Source organism: Amblyomma maculatum, chromosome 6 (assembly GCF_055883805.1).
Source record: "Amblyomma maculatum isolate TAMU_Amacu chromosome 6, ASM5588380v1, whole genome shotgun sequence".
Lineage (NCBI taxonomy): Eukaryota > Metazoa > Arthropoda > Arachnida > Ixodida > Ixodidae > Amblyomma > Amblyomma maculatum.
The window spans coordinates 11,010,117-11,032,181 of record NC_139349.1 but is presented as its reverse complement, the minus strand read 5'-3'; the positions used below and the strand labels follow the sequence as shown (position 1 = coordinate 11,032,181).

Below are 22,065 nucleotides of genomic sequence, written 5' to 3'. Positions count from 1 at the left end.
GACAGCCCATTAACGGGATGCTTATAGCGCACGTATTACAAATGCACCATGTGCAGTCAGCCCATAGATTTGCTCATGGCTAGATGCAAGTTAATCCCGAGGCCATGGCCTCGGACGAAGGGTGTCTAATAGCTTGTTCTGGTTATACGTGTTCTCCCACGAACAAGGTCCACGCTCTCAGTCGCGAACGTGCATATCTGCGTGAAAGGTTAACTGGCCTTACAGGTACCTCTACCTCGAATGACCTGCCACAAACGACGATGCCCCTGAGACTAACCACTACAGGGAACCAGACAGGGACTCTCCCCTTGATAGCTTGACTTGAGGCCGTCGTCCCGGGAGCCTGCAGAGACCAGGGTCAGGAAGAAGCGCTACTGGCTCCAGCTATCAAATAGTAATATCGAGCCGCGCTCTTTCTCGATACACCTGTTGAAGGAACCTTGGGCACTTTCGCTTCGCTGGTTCGTGTGTGCTCATATATGCGAGCAAAAAATCAAGGGGGTAGGTGGAGGAGGGTATTTTTATTTTGTTGTGGTAAAAGCACTACAGATTGAGGGGGCGCATGCGAGGCCATCTCAAGCAGGCCGCAGAAGCAGCTTTTCGTGTTCGCATGCAGCTCACTCACGAAGCGGGGTCATCCGCTGTGCCCTTTGCAACCCGGTCGTCGCGCCACCTCCGAGCGACAGGCATTCCGCTCGAAACGGCGAGCGGGGGCAACTTTGGGTCGACATCGCGTCGCTATACTTGCCGCTCTATGCAATTCCATGCTGCATTCTCGCCATGGCCATTCCTCCTGTTGGCGAAAATACCCGAAGGGTTACTTTTATCTTCCACCTAATAGAAGGCAGCGAAAAGCAGAGAGTAGGAACCGCTACTGAGAGTAAAACGCATGAACGTAGAAAGCAGAGTGGGTACGTTGAGATCGCAAGCGCTAATTCGAGCTTTCTATCAAGTTAGTTACAGTCGGCTGTCACTTGCGACGACCGTCTGTAGTGTTAGCTTTTTTTGCACAGTGTTTGGTAGCACTTTACCTGCTGTAGTGTACAGCGTCTCAAAATTTACTGACTACCAAGTGGAAGCTACGGACTGTAGCAGCACTACATATGTAGCCCATTTCTCAAAGCATACTGCGCGTTAGCAGGGTGCATGATTGGCACGCTCCTTTGCTACAGTGGGCCGGAATATTCCGACTGCCAAAGCGATAGGCGTACTAATAATAATTATTTGCCACGCGCGAAGTCATTTGACATAGTTCTGTTTTTGAGTCTGTCGCACGAGCTGTGGTTAACCACTCCGTGTCCGTGAAAAATGATGGGCGAACAACGTGTGGAAAAGAAGTCTCAGTCTAGTGAATAATTCTCTTTCTAGCCCTGACCACAGGCAAATGAACTCTAAGAAAGAGTATGCATCATAATCTTACATTTTGGACTTTGTTTTTTCTGAATTTGGGGAAGGTCTCTATTCAAATAGGTTTGTTCAGCATTTGTCAGGATTAAGGTTTTAGCATTTCGCACTAAAAACAAACTGACGTATAAGTTTGCTCTTTTTATTTGTTACAATTATTTCGTAGCGTGCATTACCATCGCCGGGGCAGCACTTCCGGTTAGCGCCCACTCCTCGTCTGCTTTGTTCATACGATGTCAATATACTCGTTCAACACCAAAGCAAATGTTTTAACGGACGAGACCTTGGAAACAGGACGTCGTTCGCGCGGATAGCATTTCACACAAAGATGACAAAAAGACAATTTTCGGGAACTTTTGTTTTCGTAGATCATTCCCTCAGTTTCTTGTCTGTGTTGGGGCAGCAGCCATGACATTGGAGCTCGTCATGTGACCAGTGTATAGACGCCATCAGAGCGAAAGCAACATGTAGCCGCACTGCCCACATGTCCGGTGTCGACCTCGTCACCCTAACAGCGGTAGGAATCTACTTATGTATACCACTGTCCAGCCAGTTAAACAAAGCTCCCACGTCTCCGTTAGTGGCCGGAGTAAAGCCAACTGGAGCGTTCTATCATTGTCATGGCAAATTTATCAAGGAAAAAAAAATAATAAAAAAATAAGCTGCATCCCCGAGCGGGATTACAACCACCCCCGGCGGAAAAAGGAAAAGCATCGTTTCCCGCTGCACCTTTGTCGATTCAGCTACCCCTGCACTGCCCGACCCCGAAACACATTATGTAGCTAAATAAAATAAGAAAAGGACCATGCCAGCTTCCCAGGAAGCACAAATCATGGGCACAATATTGGCACTATTTTGGCATGTGCGGGCCAATATAGGACCATTTCACTGCCAACTCACTCCAATATTGGTCCGATGTTTTGTGATGCCTGGGATGGTCAACCTTTGCAACAGTGCACATGCGCAAGAATCGCCACCGTGAGATCATTGCGGCATGACCGTGACATGACCACGACATCTCGGTAAATATACCCCAAAAAGGCAAGACGAGGAGTGATCGGAAATTCACAAACTGCAAAATCAAGCATTACAAGTCATAAACCGCAAAAACGTATACAAACGGATAAGTAAAGGACATAAGTTTTCTAAAAATTGTTTTCGTCTCGCTTCCGAAATGTACTTTTCAAACGAAGCTTCATATAATCTGCCTCGTAAATAACAAAAGTTAAAATAGGTTTACAATTATGACTTACCTGAAACCATTGTTCTTAATTAAGCACAATATTTTATAAAGGTACATTTCACAATAGAACACATATTGAAGCCTTCAAGGAGCCATTTATCATGACAATTAAAATCATATATCATTTCCCCACCAAAGCACGTCCAAATTCAGGTCTAAAAGGCTTATTTTTTAGATTCCCAACGTAAAATGGTGACGAATAATCTTTTTTTTTTTTTTTACACACACAAATAAGAATTTAATACAAAGTGTCTACACTTTTGGAAACTAACGTTAGCATACCAATGCCTAAGAAAATAACACTCTTGGGATCGTAAAATTATTTTCGGTTTTGAATGCGAACATTACGCAGGAAATTCACAGAACAAAGTTAACATTAGTGCTGGTGCCAAAACTCTCAGCAATCAAATGGTGGAGGACCCGTTGAAGAACTCACTGTTTTGTGGAATATTATTTGCTCTATTTTCTAGCTGGCACAAAACAAATTTAGGGGGCACTTAATTGCACTACGGGTTAAAAATTCGATAGCATTAACCTCTGAAGTCCGCTCGGACTGCTTCTCTTCGTCACTGCTGCTTGCCGCGTACACTTAGTCTGTGCAGTCTCCGTTCCTCCTTTCATCTTCAGCGACACACTTCTATCACAGAAAACTAGAATATACAGTTTAGATGGAGCACCTGTCCTCGAAAATGGGGAGCAAAGCGGTGGCGCTGATGTCGGCCACTCTGAACTCGTTTACACACGTTGCTATGGGGTTTATGAGTTCGTCTGCAAACAGAATCGCTATATTGTGTTGCGTTGCCTGTGTGGCGCATAAAACGAAGAAATATTTGTTCTTGTCAGCATAGTGAGTACCCCGACAGTGTTTTGAGCTCAAAACAACAACTGCTCAAGTGCCAATCTAATCCATAGGTTTCCGGAGGCGCTGCGATCATGCTCTCTTGAAACTGGCCCGAAACGGGCAACATTTTCGAGGACATGAGTAGGTCGCCGTTCCCTGCAGTATATGTTTTTCTTCACTGTGCTTCCATGGTATCCCTCTCCGCATGTGTGATTGTCCACTGCGGTATACACACGTGTGAACTTGATTATGACTTCATTCCCACAATGATACGCGCTGCTGCCTAGGCATGTCTGCACACGACCAAGCGTACCTGCCAACTGACGCCGAGCATGTCATCCCGCTCAGTCATATCACGTGGTCTCATGACATCGCAGCGTGACGGCTACGACGGACGCCGGATTTCTGTTATAACAGGGCATCTATACTACAGAACCCTATATGATAAGAAACCTATCCCCAACAGTAAAGATGGACGGATTTAAAATTTGCCTGAAAAGAAGCAATTTGTGCTAGTCACACACTAGTCTAAAGAAAAACTTCCACTCGCAATGTGCGCATTTGAACGAAAAGTAACCTAAGGGGCAAACCCGATTTCGGCGAAGTGTTATTACTGCCTTTAATGGATTCCGTGACGGGAAGCGTGCGAACGACCACAGAGAACATAGGTTTGTTTGATGAAGACCCCCATTTTGAATGCCTCCCACCCGACTTTGAACGCCCGCCCCGCTTCTACATATCCAAACTTCAATGTTTTATGGCCTTGTATTGTAATAATTATTTTTAGAGCTATTATTCCGGTCACCAAGATCGAATTTATTACCTGAAAGAGAAATATATGCAACCTTCAGCCACTCAGGTAGCACACTGTTAACGGGTCATCTATGGCAATGCGGAATGAACAAAGGTCGAGGGGAAGCGTCCCTGTGCGGACAGCTCTCTGTGGTTACGCGGTAGCAGCTTCGAACGTACGCTAGCTTTGACAAACTCGCTGCTGCCTCGAGCCAGAGAAGCAAGCCTGTAATCTGGCGGTGCGCTAGCTTCCGCTGCCTAGCCATAGAAAGTTCCGCTGCCTAGCCATAGAAAGTTCCGCTGCCTAGCCATAGAAAGCTCCGTTGCCTAGCCATAGAAAGTTCCGCTGCTTAGTCATAGAAAGTTATTCGCGCTTATAACGCAAGTTTCTGGTGAAAACGAAAGCCCTGATCCGCTGCGGAGGCGGGACCTTCGAATAGTGATTTGGACTGCTTGAGAAAACACGGCCACTTTCACTTCTCCATTTCTGGCGTGAGGTGCAGACGAAGCGAGCTTGGCTTTCCGCTGGGTACGAATAAACGGTTCATGCAAGTCATGTCTTTCGCACAAGTGGAGCGCACTTGTTCGCTTTCACTTGCGTTCACGTGAAGATAGCATCTGGCGGTGAATGTGCGCCGATCAGGGGCGCCTCGAGCAAGAAGAGCAAAGGTCTCAGAAAAGAAAAAAGCGTACTGAATTTCGCATTCCAGCATTATCCCCGCGGCAAAAGAGGCGGACCTTCCGACACAAGGAGAAGGCCTTATATAGCATGCACGAATGTTAAGCAGCTGTGCGGGGACATCAGCTGATGACACACTGATAGGTGGCTGAAGGTGGTGAAGATTTGTCTCGGTGCCTATATTTTTTTTTACCTCCATTGTTGATGCAACTCAAGTATATGGGGAGAGAAAGGAAGACGGAATGAACGGGATGTATGTTCTAAGGGCACAGGGTATAAGCTTAGGTAATTAGTTCAGTCATGGGAGATAACGCTCACATATTCCTTATTGTAAAGAAGGAAAGCTATCTGACTTTTTTATTTAGCTGTCATTAGCCACATTCATGCTGTAACGACATGATTTCACATGATTTCCTGATTGCAGAAAAGTGTCACTTCCGCGCTCGTCTTAATCATCGGTTACTGCGCAGGTACTGTTTGTTTAAATTTAACTAAATTCCTTTTTCATTAAAACATTAATATTGTCATCCGTAGTAAGTGTGAGCATGAGAACACGTAAAGAAGAACTCTGTTAATACTGCGCAATGAAAGCTAGTTCGTTCAAGAGGATGGCGTTTTTGTTCTTGAAGGAGTAGTTGCGCTATTAGTACCGTTATTTTGCGTGTCTGGGCTTGTGCCGTTGCTTACAACATTCACAAACCACTAACACCGCACAAAGCATCAGTTTGCAGGCCTGCTCCCTAGGTTACAAAAAAAGTTTCAGCACAAAGGAATTATTCCATTTTATGGCGATACGCGCTCCCAGCGGTGGCAGAATTACACATACACTGGCACTGGCGGTCGCGCGCACGTCCTTTGAGTAAACAGCCCAGACTCTTGGGCGCTCTCTGCATGACAGTCGATTCCGCTCTCGCAGGCTGGCTTTCAGTCGCCATTATTTCTCCATGATGGAGGCGCAGGGGGAGGTACGAGGGGGACGCATTCTCGGCTGTTCGCTTCAAGACAACGCATACCTGGCGGTCGGCCGCTCACTTTGCGGGCGGGCCCCTAACCTCGCGCGTAAAAACGCGCCAAGACAGTCCCGTGAACCTGAGCCAATGACCCGGCAGCGCCGCTTGTTGGCTGACATGTTCGCTTCTGAAAGGCTCACGCTTGCTTCGCGGTGCTTGTCTGGACTCGGGGATTACGCAAATGAGACACGCGGAACCTCGGCTTCGACGTCGTTGTGGGAGAAAAATGGACCGCTATCGCCTTCGAGAATTCCGCAATGGAAGGAAGAAGAATGAAAAACAAAGCACGAACGTTGAACCAGAGAGAGAGGCGGAAAGAGTAGCGTGGCAGCCAGACGCATCGGCAATAGGCGATTGTGTGTCAATGGGGCGCCAGGCGGCGGATTTGTGTTGTTGATCGTGCACGTGAGGCGTGTTTGCGCGTGTTGCAACGCGCGAAACACCGGGCAGTTTCCGTCGGCTGCGCGGGCCTCAGTTCCGACGGGCCGCAACGGAGGTATCAGGCCACTTAATGGGTGTGAGCGACGCGAGCGACCTTGGTATGGTTAGCGAGGCATTTCCTCGCAGGGCGAGAGCCGACCGCTTGCACTACGCGCAGCGAGGAGGGATGCCGAGCCTTCTGTTGGGCGGTGACTGCACGCAACAAAACGGAACGAAAGGATTTCACCGTTTGAGTTGCTTTCAAACATGGATTAATGCATGCAACATTTTGGTTTCAGCTAGGCTGTTTTTTTTTTCTCTTTAGGTTAGAGATACATGGGAGGAGAATCCTGTATGCACTTTTCACATGCGTTTCATCGCGGCTTGAGGGCCGCAGTTAAGAATTGCCGTCCCCTTTAAGAGGATGGGTACGATTTTGTGAATCCATGCGGAGCTTCTGAGTTCTGCAGGACCTCTATTCAAATTGCTGCACCTATATGTTAGCTTCGAGTTTATTCTGGTCCAGAGATGCATGGCGTATACTAGATAATGCACGTAGATGAAATCACGCAAGAAAAACAAATGGTAGACGATTACGATGCTCGGCAACGCGAAATTCGAGCCCGGCTGTTTCCCTCGCTTTATTGAGGGAAGCACTTTTAAGGAACTCGGCAGATGTAGAGTTACAGAGTATGTTTTATTTTCCCACGCACACTCTTTCTTCAAGAAAGAGCTGCTCTCTCCCAATCCTTGATTGTCGTAAAGGCAGACTTATGGTCGGAGAAATGAAGGAGTACATTTTTGATTTGCTCGACCAGTGGCTTGTTCTCAAAGGCGAGGCCTACGTAAGTGTTTCGCGAGGTTGTCGTAAATGGGAAGACGTAACGGGGACAGGAAGGGGATGTTCTAACTTATAGGAATGGCTCGTTTGTCTTCATATCTACGTTGAAATTTGTCCACTACTAACATTAGTGCGGAGTGATGCGAGGCTAAAGCAAGGCGTAGGAAGCGGGCGAGTTTTTCGCTGCTTTGTTGACGCACTCCAGTTGCTGTGTTGTGGTCTGTGCCAGCATCACAGTAGTACTGCTAGTCTATGATTGCGAGGTGCTGTTGCGGATCTATTCGGGTTTCTGGAAAGCAAATTAGAGGCATGCCATAGAATATGGTTGTGATGTACATCTTTGCATGTTCGGCAAGAATACGCGTGTGCAGTATGCGAATGTGAAAAGATTGTTACAAAGAAAAAAATGATTATTTTCGACGCATACCGCTGCAAGGTCCCCAGTGGCTAGTAAACGTACCGGAAATAAAAATGCAGTTCTACGGAAAATATGAATTATTGCAAAAAATATTGAATAAATGAACCAACTTTCCATGCTAGCGGATAAAAAGGCGACACTAATAAAACGCTAGGCCTTCCAGAATATACCTGACATGCAATGAAATTAACAAGAAAATTTTTCTAGTTCTAAGAACCCAAGCTGCTGACAAATTGGTGACATTGTTTCTAGCGTCATGGAATAATACATGCCAGTATGCATGCGTTGGTTAACTCCGCAATGCAAAATGTAGGCAGCACGGATAAATCTCCTTTTGGCAGTATGCTACTTTCTACTTGGCTAACCAGTGGGGTATACCAAAGAGTTGGTAAAGAAATAGGCAAACTTCCTTTTTCCGCGAGCATGTCGCATCAGAAGAGCGATAGAGATACAGATGCGAGCTCTAGCGCAGACGCCAGGGGTGGCCATAAAGTGATGCGTGGGATGGAGCCTAGAGGTCCGCTGGAAACAGCGCGTTTATGGTTCAAGGCCAAGCACGCGATGTGGCAATGAGCGGCATGATTGCCGTTTCGTCATGAATATGCAAATCGAGTCGACGTGCTTGCTTTTTTTTTTTTTTTGGGGGGGGGGGGGGTTCGTAGCGTGTTCGAGCACCTCCCCGATGACACGTTACTAGGGATATCTGTAAGGAGCACAGCTGGGAAAAACCACGAGCCAAATCATATTTCGGAAAATACGGTTTCCGACAGGTGCCCCTGATTACATCAGCTTTATGGACGTATAGAATGTGACGTGCAGGTGACGTCCGTATACTTCACCTCACGCCGGATATTTTACCTCGGCTTGTGGTAAGAGACCGAGCAGGATAATCGTTGGTCATGCTCGAAAAAAAAAAAAAAAATGCGACAATCAACGCGCTTTCATTGTTGTGTGATGAAGCTACGGAGTACATTTTATTGCACATGATATTTACTAACATCACTTGGATCAACATTAATAATCTGCGCTGTTGCCTTCGAGGCCTACAAGGCAATGTTTTGTTTCCTTATAGATACTGACTTGAGTGGCAAATTGTGGTTTTGTTTCTGTTACTGGCCCCTTCTCTCTTCCTAATTTTATTCCCCTCATTCCTCTTCCCCTATGCAGGGTAGCCAACCGGAACACCTTTTCTGGTTAGCATTCCTGCCTTGCCTCCTCCTGTTTCTCTCTTTCTACTGACTGCCCTGGGATCAATAAGTAAAATGCTGTGTTCGGTGCTAACGAAGGCGATATCCGAATATTTTATTAAAGCGAAAGCCTTTAACGGCTCATACTCGCGGCCGGCCACGCCATTGTCCTTTCGGTCCACGAGAAGTGTCACACTTCCTGGCGAGATTCCGCGGGATACCGCGAGACTGTGAAGTTATTACAGCGTCGCATCCAGTCATGTCTACCGAAAGCGTTGTCATGATGACATCACAGCCGGTCATGACGTCACCAGGCGATTCACGTATATACGAAGCTGACCCCGCCGGGCATCCGAGCCTGGCGTCCGTGCGGCGCCTTTCATCCTCGAACGCCGCACCACACAGCATACAGATTCCGCGGGATACCGCGGGATTCCTGTTGTCAATAGACAATCATCCTATTGACGTGATCAGAAAAATAAAAATCTCGTCTCTACCGGGAATCGAACAGCCCATCCATCGGATCACCAGCCGAGTGCTTTAACCAACTGCTCCATGCCCGGGATCGTAAAACACACATCGTCTTGTCTACCGTGATGATGATAGCAGCACGATTCCGTGAGTGACAGATACTGCGCTTTTCCTTTGCTGTAAACCAGTTATCGAAGGCCGGTGAACTTTGATGCTTTCAACGGAACGCTGCTTGTGTTCGACAAGAGGCGCGCGATCTACCGTGTGCAGCTGCAACGCTCAGGTTTTCGCATTTCTCCACTGCAGATTCTGCAGTGCTGTGGGTACTTTTTTTGTTGTCTTCATCTGCGCCATGCCTTCTTCCTTGACCGTAATGCACGCGAAACTGCCTGATGCTACTGCTTTTTTTTTTTCTCCGTGATTACATAAAAAGCGAAGTTATTGGCTTCTTAAGCTACCCATACAGCAGAAAACGAAGTGAATCAGCACATCGTTTCGCTCAATGACGTGCGAAACACGTTCATTATCAACATGTCTCTTTCAATGATTCAGTAGACTGAATTCACTTTATTGTTTGGAAGCTGCCAGCTTTAGTAGATTTTCATGACTTCATTATTGAGGCTGGTTTTGGGAATCTCTATTTGTAAGTAAACCACGGAGCTATAGTTGTATTCTCTTAACCTGTGTGGAAAAAAGCACTGAATAAAGGAGAAAAAAAATTTATTAGCATAAAACGACGAGAATGTGGGCGTCGTTCATTGCAAGTAAGTTCATACTAAGGTTTTGAGGATTGCAGCTGGGCGGAGCGGAATTTCACTCCTCTACCAATGAACGGATGATTATTTGAAAATTTGGGTTTTCCGGACACGCCTATACTATATGACATAGGTCTGGTACTTTCTCATAATACCCACATTCGGATTCGAAAGATTTTCGGCCTATATAAGTGTATACACAGTTTCTTAGGGTGGTAGTACGTGTCTGTCCGTACTTTTTCAAGGTTTGTCTCCAGCATTTTCGTCAGTCCCTTATCACGGGCATGTAGAGTTGAAGTTTGTCTATGTATATACTTATCAGCCAGGAAGCGTGCGTGCATAGGGAAGGCACCTCCGTTCCCTTCAATGCCCGATAGCCTGCTATCCAAACTGTTGAGTTTCCGCAGTGTGTTGGCATCCTTCTAGTTTTCTTTCTACACTGAAAATATTTCTGGCTATAAAATGTCTGCGGACAGCATTGGAGATACTGCAAGCGCAGTTCAAAAGGTCGTGGACTATACAGGGTTCTGTTAAAACACATTTTATAGTTTCCGAATGACATGCTGAACACTTAGATTTTAGACAACCAAGTTTCGCTACGACAAACTTGTGTGCGTGCATGTGTAAAGTGGTACCTTATATCGTCAAGCATAGCATAGTCTATGGCATACACTATAGTTGAAAGCATCGAAGTAATTAATTAGACGGCTTCCGCATCCTCCAATGAAAATTGGCACAGTGACAAAGCATGCATGCGATCGCCAGGGCTTAGCCTGGAATAGTCGCTTACAGCGTGACCCATTTCGGACGCATGTCCTCGAGAAAACCAGTGGGGAGGCTTCAGTGAATGCTCCGAAACCATTGAATACTGCCTTGAACTTGTTCTCTAGCCCTTAGCATCATTTACTTGTGATTGGCTGTGGTTCTAAGGGCCGTCGCTTGACCATGTTGATTATAATTACCGCAAATTATTATACCTAGCGCGCCAGTGACTTACTGGTACATGAAGCGGGATTCATGAGCTGCAGAGGTCGAAAATATTGCTTTATTTTCGGCCGTATCTTTGAAATCGATGCCGTTTTTCTAAACCCTTTGCGACGCGGCAGTAAATGTGAATCAATTCTCTTAATCTGGAGAGCGGAAGCAGTACTAAGAAAAATACACTTAAATAGGATCAAAGTGACCTTCAATTTTACACTTCGAAATAATTCAGACGGTCATGCTCTACTGTCCTCATTCGTTTAATTTATATCAGAGCCACGAATGACTGCAAGAAAAAAAGAGAGGAAAAATATTTTTTCTTTTTAATTAGAGTGGAAGTTAACCTTCGGGTGAAGGCTTTTGCCATGCGTCTTACTTTCACCTTCCCTCGATTATTGCAAACAACTGAATAAAACAACAGTCTCTGCAGTATTTCTTTCCCGTTGTGGCCTTGGAATGAGTCGGTTCACGAAAACTGTCGATGCGTGCAGGGAATAAAGAAAAAAGAAAGAAAGAATAAAAGGGTCCCAAATGCTCGCTGTCCGGGCGCAAACTATTACAATTTTACACTCCTTGAGAGATAGTGTACATTTGGAACCACCTTCGATGTTAAGCAGTTGCGGCATGCATCGCGACAAGCCACTCGCAGTTTTGGAGTTGACCATGTACGGTGGCTGCGTCGGGCGCATTTTTTTTTTCTTCCGGAGGATGGCCCGGCATGTAGTCTTGGCTTGAGAAGGAAGAGGAGGAAAGATAAGGATGAGGAATAGGAGGAGGGCTCCGATTTCCTGTGCTACTTCTCCGCAAGGCCGCGCTTGCACGTTCCACACCACCGTGGTATGTTGCTGTTGACGCAAACGCAACGCGCGCACCCTCGTGGGGGGTCCTCTGCCGGAACGCCGGAAAAGCATTGAGATAAAACACACGAAACAAGGAGAGACAGTGGGGGAGTTGTCGTTCGGCCGTTACGCGTTCGCTTTCGCCTATGCATCGGCCAGTGGTGAGATGCAATATCTTCCGCCCGCACGGCGCGCATCTCTGCGCACCGCGTCTCGAGCTGTGTCGTTATTTACCGGTACGAACCTTTAGCACCCACTGGAACGACCTCGAAGGCAAGATACGCCGCGCCTGGCTTGGCCCGAAACGCTGTTTTTCCCGGATTCAGACTCGCGCTTACGCTGGGCTCGTGGCGCTTTGTGAGCATGGACAAAGGAAAATGAAGAAATCCGCGCAATCTGCGGATGGGCTTCGCAGCGAGGTTCCTTCCGGCTTGATTGGGGAAGGCCGCGTGCGCGAGGTCGCGCGTACATTCGAGTGTACAGTTATGCTGCTCGAGGAACAAGCAGAACGTGTGGGAACAAATGTCGCATCTGCGGGCTGTGAGGGCGAGTAATAAGGCGAGCGTTGTTTGCAGCTAGCCCTGTCCAGGCTCGCTCCAGGATGACCCGGCTTAAGCGGATGAGCTTTGAACGCGGGAATGAAGCCTTGGGTGGGTTATATGCGTTTTTTCAGGACAGGTGTATGTGAAACATTGCGCTCTTGCGTTTACGGCTTTGCTTCGCGACTTTGTGGACGACCGCTCCGACCTCTAGACTTTATTTGGCCTAAATATTCTTTTCTCGGTTCGATAATAGCTTATGTAAGCGGCGTATACTTGTTCCCGTGTCGTCATTCTTCCTCAGGCGTAGTAAGAATAAGGCACTAGTGTATACGATGTGTTAAGAAATTTGGTATCGCAGCTTTGCAGCACGAAACGTTTCTCTAATTTTTTTGACGGTCGGGATGTCTGGGGGAGGCGAAAAGACGTAGAGTAAGTCAGCACAACACGGTGCTGGGCAAGATGGAAGTTTTGATAAGATTATCATACTTACCATTAATCGATAGAAATTGCAAGAAACGAAGCCCACTGAGCGCCGACTGCACTGCTGGCTAGATATCTCTTTGTATCACCGTCTTTAATTCTGATCGTCTCGTTCAGCAGTTGACAGCAGCTCGATCAATGAGCTATCGAACACCGCTCTCTGCGACGAACAGAGCTGCACGGAGAGTGCCTTAAGGCGGTGACGTCGAGAAGGGACACTCCAATGCCGCGTGCTTGACGTTCAGTTGGGCTGGCCTCTTGCTCTTTTCGCTGTGTATGAGAGCTTCATGTTTAAACGTGGAGCAGGCTAATCGCCAAGACAAACAAAAACAAAATATGCAGAATTGTCATAATCATAATTTGTCTATAGCTACGCACGTAAAAAGACACTTCATTTAACTCCAATCAGTTCAGTCCTGTTACACCTGCGGACGAACGAAATCGACGAAAAAATAGCGCTAACAAGTAAAATGTTTATCGAAAAATATCTCGATTATAGATACAATTAAGTAAAATAATTAGAAAAAATAAGTCCAACATAGAAGTTCATTATTTAGCCCTCTTCCACGTCTGAGAGTTTGCTTGATAACTGCATGAAGCAGGTCCTAGTGAAACGCAGTACATTTCTTTGTATCGTTAGCATCTTAGGCCTTGCTTCCTTCGCTTCCATAGGGACAGTTCGATAAGGTCGGGTGGCATAACGACTGTATCGACATGTACAATGTGTCCGTAAAGCTCATTTTCCGAAGACTTATTTAACATTTACCCAGCAAGGAGGAGAGTGCTTGAATACCGTAGCGTGCTGTCTGGCCGCAAATTCTTATTGCGTGCGTCGGCTTTATTTGTTTTGCTCCACTGGCGTTGTTTTCTCGTCCGCCTTTCCTCCTTTCTAGTCTGAATTCTCCTCTACGCCTGTTGAGTCCGCGTGTTTTCGTGACTGCTGGTCGTGAAGGCAGGACTAACTCTTGCGTATCCGCTGACTTTGTTTTTGCAGCGCGACACCTTAATTTCTTCCTCTCTCGTCTTCTTTCGCGTATATTGCGATAAACTGAATTGCCGCGCTTTAAGCAATATAGCTAGCGGCGTCGCGACGATGCGAGGAGTATGGCCAGGCTGCTTGGGGCATTAAGCGCGTGAAGCCCCGAGAAACATTATCCTAGGCCAGGAAATTTTTGAGTCTGATTTCCTTTGCCATTCAATTAACCTAACAGTTGTAAACTATAATTCTGTTACCAGGAAAAAAATTCCACACCCGAGACTGCGCTCTCTCTGCTTTTTACTGCATCGCATTCGAGCTCTTTTGAAATCAGCTTCAGCGGGGTAAAGTGAGAGGCTTGTGTCGAGGTTGGGGTGCATTTTCAGCCCTGCATGTGTGTACGCAAAGTGGGAAGTGAGAAGTATGAAAAACATGGCGTCAATCTACCCCACAGAGAGAGGAAACCCACGACCTTGTTGTGTACACGCACAAAAACGGAGATTAACATGTTTATGCAAATATGCAATGTAAGCGAACAAAGGAGTTACCATCACAAGCAGTCGTTGCTAGCAGTCTGCATGTTCTTTTTGTTGTAGTGATTGGATTGACACGTGGGTGCGCTAATATGATAGCCTGTCCGGTGACCCTATGTTGCACCCATCGCCTGAGCCGCGGATTTAGAGCGGACGTGTACTCGTTACCGCTGCCCATCCCCACACTCTTAAGTATGACAATTGAGATTTTCATCGCCTTCGGCATGCTGTTCCATCGGAAATCCTTCAGCACCAGCCATACAACCAAAACAGTTGGAACTAATATGTGAGATGTAACCGAAATTATCACTGCTAGTGTAAATGGCCATGGCTGGTTAGGCGGAGTGGGCAAAGCAGATTGATTACTGCACGGTGTCCATACCCAGAGTATGCCGCGCACCGATGGCAGCGGAGCATATGTTTCTCCTTTGACGTAGATTTCAACAATAAACTCTGAACATTGCATCGCTACCGCTGGCCAATTGTAAAGAGTCGTCCAGCCGGCAGCAGGATTTCACTGGAGTAACGCATTGTCCGCTGAACAAGGAGAACGCAAGGAGGAAGTGCCATTGACGTTATCTTTTCCCCTATATTTTCAGAGATAACTTCGAATCGTCCGACTAGGTATTCCATGCTTTAACTGAGTTTAGGCACAGGCAAGATTTGATGCGTACTTTGGCGTCATTCAGCGTTTTCTGGCCTAACATCCAAAAATGGCGCCAAAACTGCGAGCCTGCACCAACTCCAACCACTGCCTCACACAAAAGTAACTGAAGTGCAAATCGTGCGCAGATCTAAACGCCGGTATTTAGAACATCTATGACAGCTGTTCTGCAGCCGGCAAAGCTGCGACAAAGATATCCATGTTATTCGTGGGACATGCCGCTGCTTGCGAGGGTCCTGTTATAGTTGTGGGCTTTGTTCTTTCGGCGAGTTGCGTGTGGAATGCGTTTATTGATGCAGATTTTTTAGGCAAATGCTACCACTCCTACGGGTCACGCAGTATCGACTTCTGAATAGTTTTCTGCAAAGTTCAGTGAAAAAAAGCTATTTATATTTGCAGAACACCGCTGAAGCAGCGAATGCTGCTGGGGTGTAAGACCAGGAATGTGTGCTGCCGCTTTGTCAGGTGAATGAGATGCCACTCAGGCCTAGGCGACATGTCAGCGGCCCAGGCCTGGCTGTTCTAGGCCACTGACTCTTTCACCGGGGCCTTGTTAGATTCAAAATAGCTAGTGCTTGTCTATCTCAGTTAGTGGCCAGTGAGCATAACTGCCATAGCTGGCGTATTGTCCACGGCATCTTACACAGAACAATGGTCATCCATAGTAGCTAACTTTGAAGTATCGAAAATATGTTTCAAGCAATTATAAACAGAATGTAGATGAGTCTCAAAAGAGAAGACAGCCTGCACATTTTAACTATAGCGGGTAGCAGAAAAAGGAAAGAAAACGGTTCAAGCGCGATTCCTTAAAAGTGCGATTCATCATCCAACGCAAGCACTCTTAGCAAGATATCCAAGAATATCTCTCCACCAGGAAAAAAGAAAAGAATTGTACGTTTGTGAGCTCTATGATTGGGCGAGACCTGGCTATCTGGTGGTTTCTCCTGAACTATTTGTTAACCAAAGAGCGAAGACATGTTCATGCGCAGAAGGTGAGTCAGTGTATGTGAATTTTGAGTGGACGATCGGATATAAATCGATTTAAAGTGTAACGCATGAACCCTGATCTTACGCAACCACAAGAAACTTAACACTTCCGCTCCCCGTCTGCAGTGTGCAGATGGCTGTCTTAAAACTAACGCTTTGATGTGATCTATTGTCATTTGGTTTCTCGCTGGGTCATGGGGGTTAGCGATCGGATTTCAAACCACAATAGGCAGTTGAAAGGGTCGTGCAGTAACCCCCTTTCCTCGACCGGCCGGTATTCTTTTCGTTGAAGTCCCACCCTTCCCCGCACCTCTCTCCTCTCCCTTCTCTCGGTGAAGGAAAAAGAAAAGAAAGATTTGGCTAGCTGCCTGACGCGCCGTATAAATTGCAGTATGCGGACCGACCGATCCAGACATCAGCGTAGAGTCCACGTCCCGGAATGAGCAGGACGTGACCGTCACAATCACCTCTCTCAAGCCATGTTTTGGCGGAAGCACCGCCGCTGCTCTGGTAATGCTGCTAAACGAGGTTGTCCTTGGCGAAACATCCTTTTGTCTTTGCCTCAGGATTTTCGCCGCTTGGTTCACGAAGGCTCCGCAAGATAGGCCGTGTTGCCGGTGAGGGGATCGTCTTGCCCGACTCCAAATATCCACCGAGGTCGGAGTGAAATGAGCACGCACGTCGCCGTACGAGAGACTCTAATTGTACATCGCGGCAGCGCAGTCGAGAAGAAAAAAAGAGAGGGGAAAAGAGTGCGGAGGAAGCAAGCCTGGGACGTAAATTACAGAGCTGGGACATCCTCGCTAATAGCGCGCCACAGAAAACGCGCCGACTGAAGGAGGCTAAGCGGTATTACATACGGCCTCCGGTCTCCCACATGTAACGCGCGGCGCCAGAAGCTTGAGGTGTGTGCGTTGCGCGGAGCCCCACCGCAGGGGTCATCAGCCACGCGACGGCAACAGCGGCGGGCCCTCACACTTTCCGTAGAAGTCCCGCGTGAAGCCCTCTGGCGCAGCCTTCGCGCCTCTAATTAGCTGTGTCAGCAGTAGTCGCTTTCATGGGGTGGCCGCGTTTACAAGCGCCGAAACTCCTTCCCAGAGCGTCTTTCGATGCCACTGCTCTCTGATCTGGAGCTTGAAGGGCCAGCCTCTTCTTTCTCCTGTCCCGGGGCGAAAGTTCCTCCAATCGGTACAAAAAAGGAGGCATCGAACAGGGACATCGCTTCTTCTCTCTTCCCGAATCGTCAAGCGGGCCCCACGAAGAGGTCCGCATCCAGTACGTGTCAGTGACGGTCAACTCAGCTTGCGGGAGATTTGACTCACCTTTTCGTTAGAGGTTGCCCGCCGATCGGTTGACACTCCGTCTGCCGGGTAGGATCCGCCGTCGCTTCCGCGGCACTTCTCCGCACCCTTCTGTCGCGCGTAGTCGCACACCGGTACTACCGCAGCGGGGTTCGTCAAAGCTTTTTCGCAATATGCCACTTGTGCTGCAATGCCCGCGCCGACGGTGCGTCCCTGATCCCAAGAGTGCCCATTTCGCTTTTCTTGCTGCATTGGCGGCACGCGCTACCCTGCCTCCATTCCGCTGCTTATTTTCTTTCCGTTCATTCTTCTGCCGCTCTTTCTTTTTCGTTCTTTTTCGTCTCCTTCCTTTCATCCGCTTCTTTGCGAACGCGAAAGGTGATAGCTGGCGGCGTTCCCCTTTGCGCCAGCAGTCTCAATCAGCGACGCACATCTAGGTTACGCGACATCGAGCGGCCGGCTTCTCAAAAGTGTGGCTGTATGAAAACCAACCTCCCTCCTCCACCTTTCTTGCACTTTCGCCGCTGCAGTCGTTCGCGCCGCAATTACTGAGGGTGCAGCGACTGGGCCGCGAGCTCTGCTTTGCCGCAGCCGCAGTCGTCGGCAGTCGACGGCTCTCCGAAGGTGTTCCGGGTGTAACCCTGACATGCAGTCGAATTTCCGCGCGCTGCGCGATAAAGATGGCCCGGATACCGACGACTGGCTGGTTGCGCCCGCATACAGCAACAGTGCCTTCGTTGCTCACCCTGTGCTTGTTTACTTGAAAAAGAAAATAAGCAAAGGTTTCCTCCGAAGGTTATTTAGCTAATAATATGCAGATCGTCATTTAACTGGTTAAATATAATAAAAAAGTACATCAGATTCTTTATTGAGCGCAGCACTCAGTAGCGATTCCTATCTTTTTATTCGTATTTGCTACAGAGAACGCATACAGACGCATTTACTGAGCTTTAAGCGAGTTGTTAGCTTTTAGGTATGCCAGAACGGGAGCCTGTTGGAAATAAATATTAGAAATCTAGAGGCCACTGTAATACAATTGATCAATGAATGTATCCAGAAAGCCGATTTGTTTTTTTTTTTTTTGTTTTTTTTTTTTTTTTGAGTGGTGCTGAGAGAGAGGTGGACTGGAGGAAGAGAGTTCACAACAATTCTATTGAAATTCCTAGAGTTTATTTGTTTTCACATTATCTGCAGACTACTTATATGGCTGCGTATAATTTCCCGAAGAGAAATGGCATGAAACCACTATCCAAGTGTGATATAAAAATATGCGAAGAACATAAGACTCAGGTCGGGATTTGGCGGGTGTCTGTTTGCATTGAGGTTATACAGTGATGGTGTGTAAGCACAGTAGCTCTTTTAGAGACAGAGCGAAAGAATAAATGCGAAGTGCAGAAGAACGTAGATTAGTTTTAAGTCACGTCCTGCCTGCTACCAAATGATCAACTCCTCGGATACTTGTTAAGCATCGCTAAATGCGAGAAAAATGCGGCCAACGGGAAACGTGAATTTTGCGATAATTAATAATATAGGATGAATGAAGTTAAATTAATACTATATGACGAACAAAGTTATAATTATTTTCTTGCTACGTGAGCGTTTTCCCGACGAAGATTTGGAAAAATGCTAGGTTTCTTTTATATTGTTAGGCATCCTAAAGCGACTAAAGCTATGGCGGACGTCGTAGTGGGAGGAAATTTTGAGAACTTGGGGTTCTTAAACGTGCGCTGACGTCGTACAGTGCACGGAAGCCTTGGTTTTCGCATCTATCGAAAACCGGCCGCCGCGGCTGGGATTTGATCCCGCATCCTTGGGCACAGCAGCAGACGAGCGCCGTAACCCTTGAGCCACCGCGGCGGGGGCGATTTGAAAAGATGTGTGTAGCGTGTTGTGAGTCCAAGGAAATTGCCTGAATTTGATCAAGGTTTTCTTGTTACTCCAGCCCATGCAACTCTCCTTGCAGCACTGCCTTGCTCGTGGAGTGTGTCGCAGTCAAAACGTTATCTCAGTATTACGATTTATATACGAAAGTGGCATACGGGCACATGACAGATACTATGTAGTAAGGAACGGCAAACTTCATTCTGGCTAATCTGCCGTTTTGCTGCGTCTCTGAACGTATCGCTATAGCGATGGATCACTTGCTTGAAATTTTGTCACCAAAGAAATCCGTTTTGTCGTTTTGAGTGCGACTTACGAAGGAGAGGGCCATTTAAAATCCAAGGGTTTTAAAATTGTTTCAAGCGTGTCTGAAAGCAATGCACGGAAGAGCTATAAGTTCATTGATCGAATACGAGCCGTGCTTAGGTAGGAGAAAGGACAGATAGAACCTGTTTTGTGAAGGCGAGGGAAGAGGGGATTCGGTTTAATATAGGCTTCATCTTCCATGAAAGACAGCGCAAGCTTTAACTTATTCAGTTTTCTTGGATACAATCTTGTACGCATCCCTGTAGGATGACCAACAGCGTCAAAATTAACTCTGTGCTTCATCTGAAATTCGGAACTACAAGCGGTGTCTTGAAGAACTAGGCCATCTCAGATTTTCTAACCTCAATTCACAACTGTTTTTGTACACTCAGCTAACTGGACAAAAACTCGATCAGGGTCCATTTGTTTCTAGACACATAGTTGGTCATGTTTCACGTGTACAGTGCGAAATTCAGAGAATAAGAGAGATAGGCGGAACTCTGTTAGAGTTGATACATCTGAGTTAAATGTTGCCGCTCTTTCTAAAAATTTCACTTGTAAATATTGCACCAAGACGTACACTGAAGACCATTCTACTACAAAACATTTTAACGTTTCTTCATGCTCGAAGCCAGCTGCATGAAGCCCTATCATTTTGTTTGTGACACGACAGGCGACATAATTTCGCTGATTGTAGCAGCACTCAACTGCTTCTAAGGCATTCGATATATTATGTTCTACGCCTTCGAGATGTTAGAGAAAGTGCGCTTTATCTTCAATGTTCTTCGTTATCTAGTCTGGGGCCAAATCAGCTTTCCTTTCCACTCTAGTGACTGGTCTACCATTCACGCTCACATCAGTGTTGTCATCACATCCGAGGTCTCAAAACAAAATGTATTTTAGAGCGTAATTTAAACTGTTAACATGCCAAATCTCAAGGTCATCTGATTCCGAACATTTGACCTTGAACTCTTGTACTGTGCAATGAACATCGTCGTCTTCATGATGCTTCATCTATGCCAGTACATCATTTAACCTATGTGAATACGCAATACATACAAGCCATCTGGGCGAGTGCGACCGAGGTCCGCGAGCGTAGTGTCAGTCGAATCCATCAGACGGCGTGACCAAAAGAGGCGGTGTGGCCTAGAGGAAGCCACTTTGGCGAAATACAGAAAACGTATCCGCGCCAGACAGGCTGCCGAGACCACCAAAGAAGGATAATCTAGATTAGCTTACTGCCGAGAAGCATTCAAGCGCAGAAGCGAGACAAGATCGAAGCGGCAGCAGCGACTGTAGCTAGGGCCGATGGCTTACGCTCATAAAACTTGCTTAGATGATAGTTGAACATTTACAAATTTCTATTTATATAAACTGCTACAATTATCGACAGAGCCCTGCCGTGGTGGTGGAGTGATTAGGGCGCTCAGTGGGATCGAGTTCCGGTCGCGGCGGCTGCTTTTCGATGGAGGCGAAAAGCAAGGCGTCCGTGTGCTGTGCGATGTCAGTGCACAGCCCACTGGCCCCAGATGGCCGAAATTTCCGGAGCCCTCTACTACGGCGTTTCTCATAGCCTTAGTTGTTTTGGGTTGCCCCTAGTTATATTGTGCCATCTTTTGTTATATAACGCGTGTATAAAGTACAAGCCTATGGACTATGAGAGAATAATTCCGAAGATTTGGGTCTTCCTGCTGTGAACACACATTGAACAGCGCACCTCCAGCGAAACGCGGTCGTCGCGGCCTGGGTTCGTATTTTCGGCCTTCTTCTCCGGTCACTAACTTCAGCGACATTTTTTGTTAAATTCTTATTATCTCAGAAAAAATGTCAAATTATAAACGAAAGGTGTCGGTCATGTCGATGAAAATAGGTTTGCAGTTCTAGTGAGGTCTAGGAGAGACAGGTGACACGGTGGGTTTTAAGCAAGGCTCAATCACCTCACCTGCTGCCAATCATAACCTCAACCTCGCGGTGCCTGCAACGAACGTCATAGGATGCAGAAATGCCCGGCAAAAGGTCCACCGCGAGCACATGCCGGGCTAAAACTTCGGCTACAAAGTCAGGCAGGCTGACAACTGATGGTGTATATCGGCTTCCAATTTCTGTAAGGAGCACGCCAGGTGGGAAAAAAAAACACGTAAAGTGACCAGTTCCGAGTGAAGGCCAGAGGGAAGGCAATCCCGACCATGGTCACCAGAAGCGCTGTTTCTGTAGGTGTTAGGTGTGACTTGGTTTGGTTTGGAGGATTTAACATCTCAAAGCGACTCAGATTGAGAGGAATGCAGTAGTGAAGAGCGGCGGACATTTTAACTGCTTGGGATTCTTTAACCTATGCTGACATCGCACAGTATAGGGGTGTTTTGTTTAGAGGAGAAGCCGCCACAGCCGGGTTAGGAAATGCTAGAACGTTGAGGTACGGGAAAGGGGAATAAAGGCAACGTCAGAACATCATTAAATGCCTGGCTTTAGTGCACGTCTGGAGTGGATACGCTTAGAAAGAGAGAAGTTGGCATT

General features: G+C 47.0%; 1 protein-coding gene across 2 annotated transcripts in view; it reads right to left on the bottom strand.

Moving 5' to 3' along the window:
* Window positions 1-22,065, bottom strand: part of LOC146185057 (acetylcholinesterase-1-like) — a 156,045-nt gene that overhangs the window by 16,509 nt on the left and 117,471 nt on the right. The window contains exon 1 of one of the 2 annotated variants that reach the window (XM_084606044.1): window positions 17,386-17,630. The exons of the other annotated variant lie outside the window; for it this stretch is intronic. The gene's annotated coding sequence lies outside the window, so the exon portion shown is untranslated. Of the gene's footprint in view, window positions 1-17,385; window positions 17,631-22,065 lie in introns of those variants that run through there. 2 annotated transcript variants of the gene reach the window in all.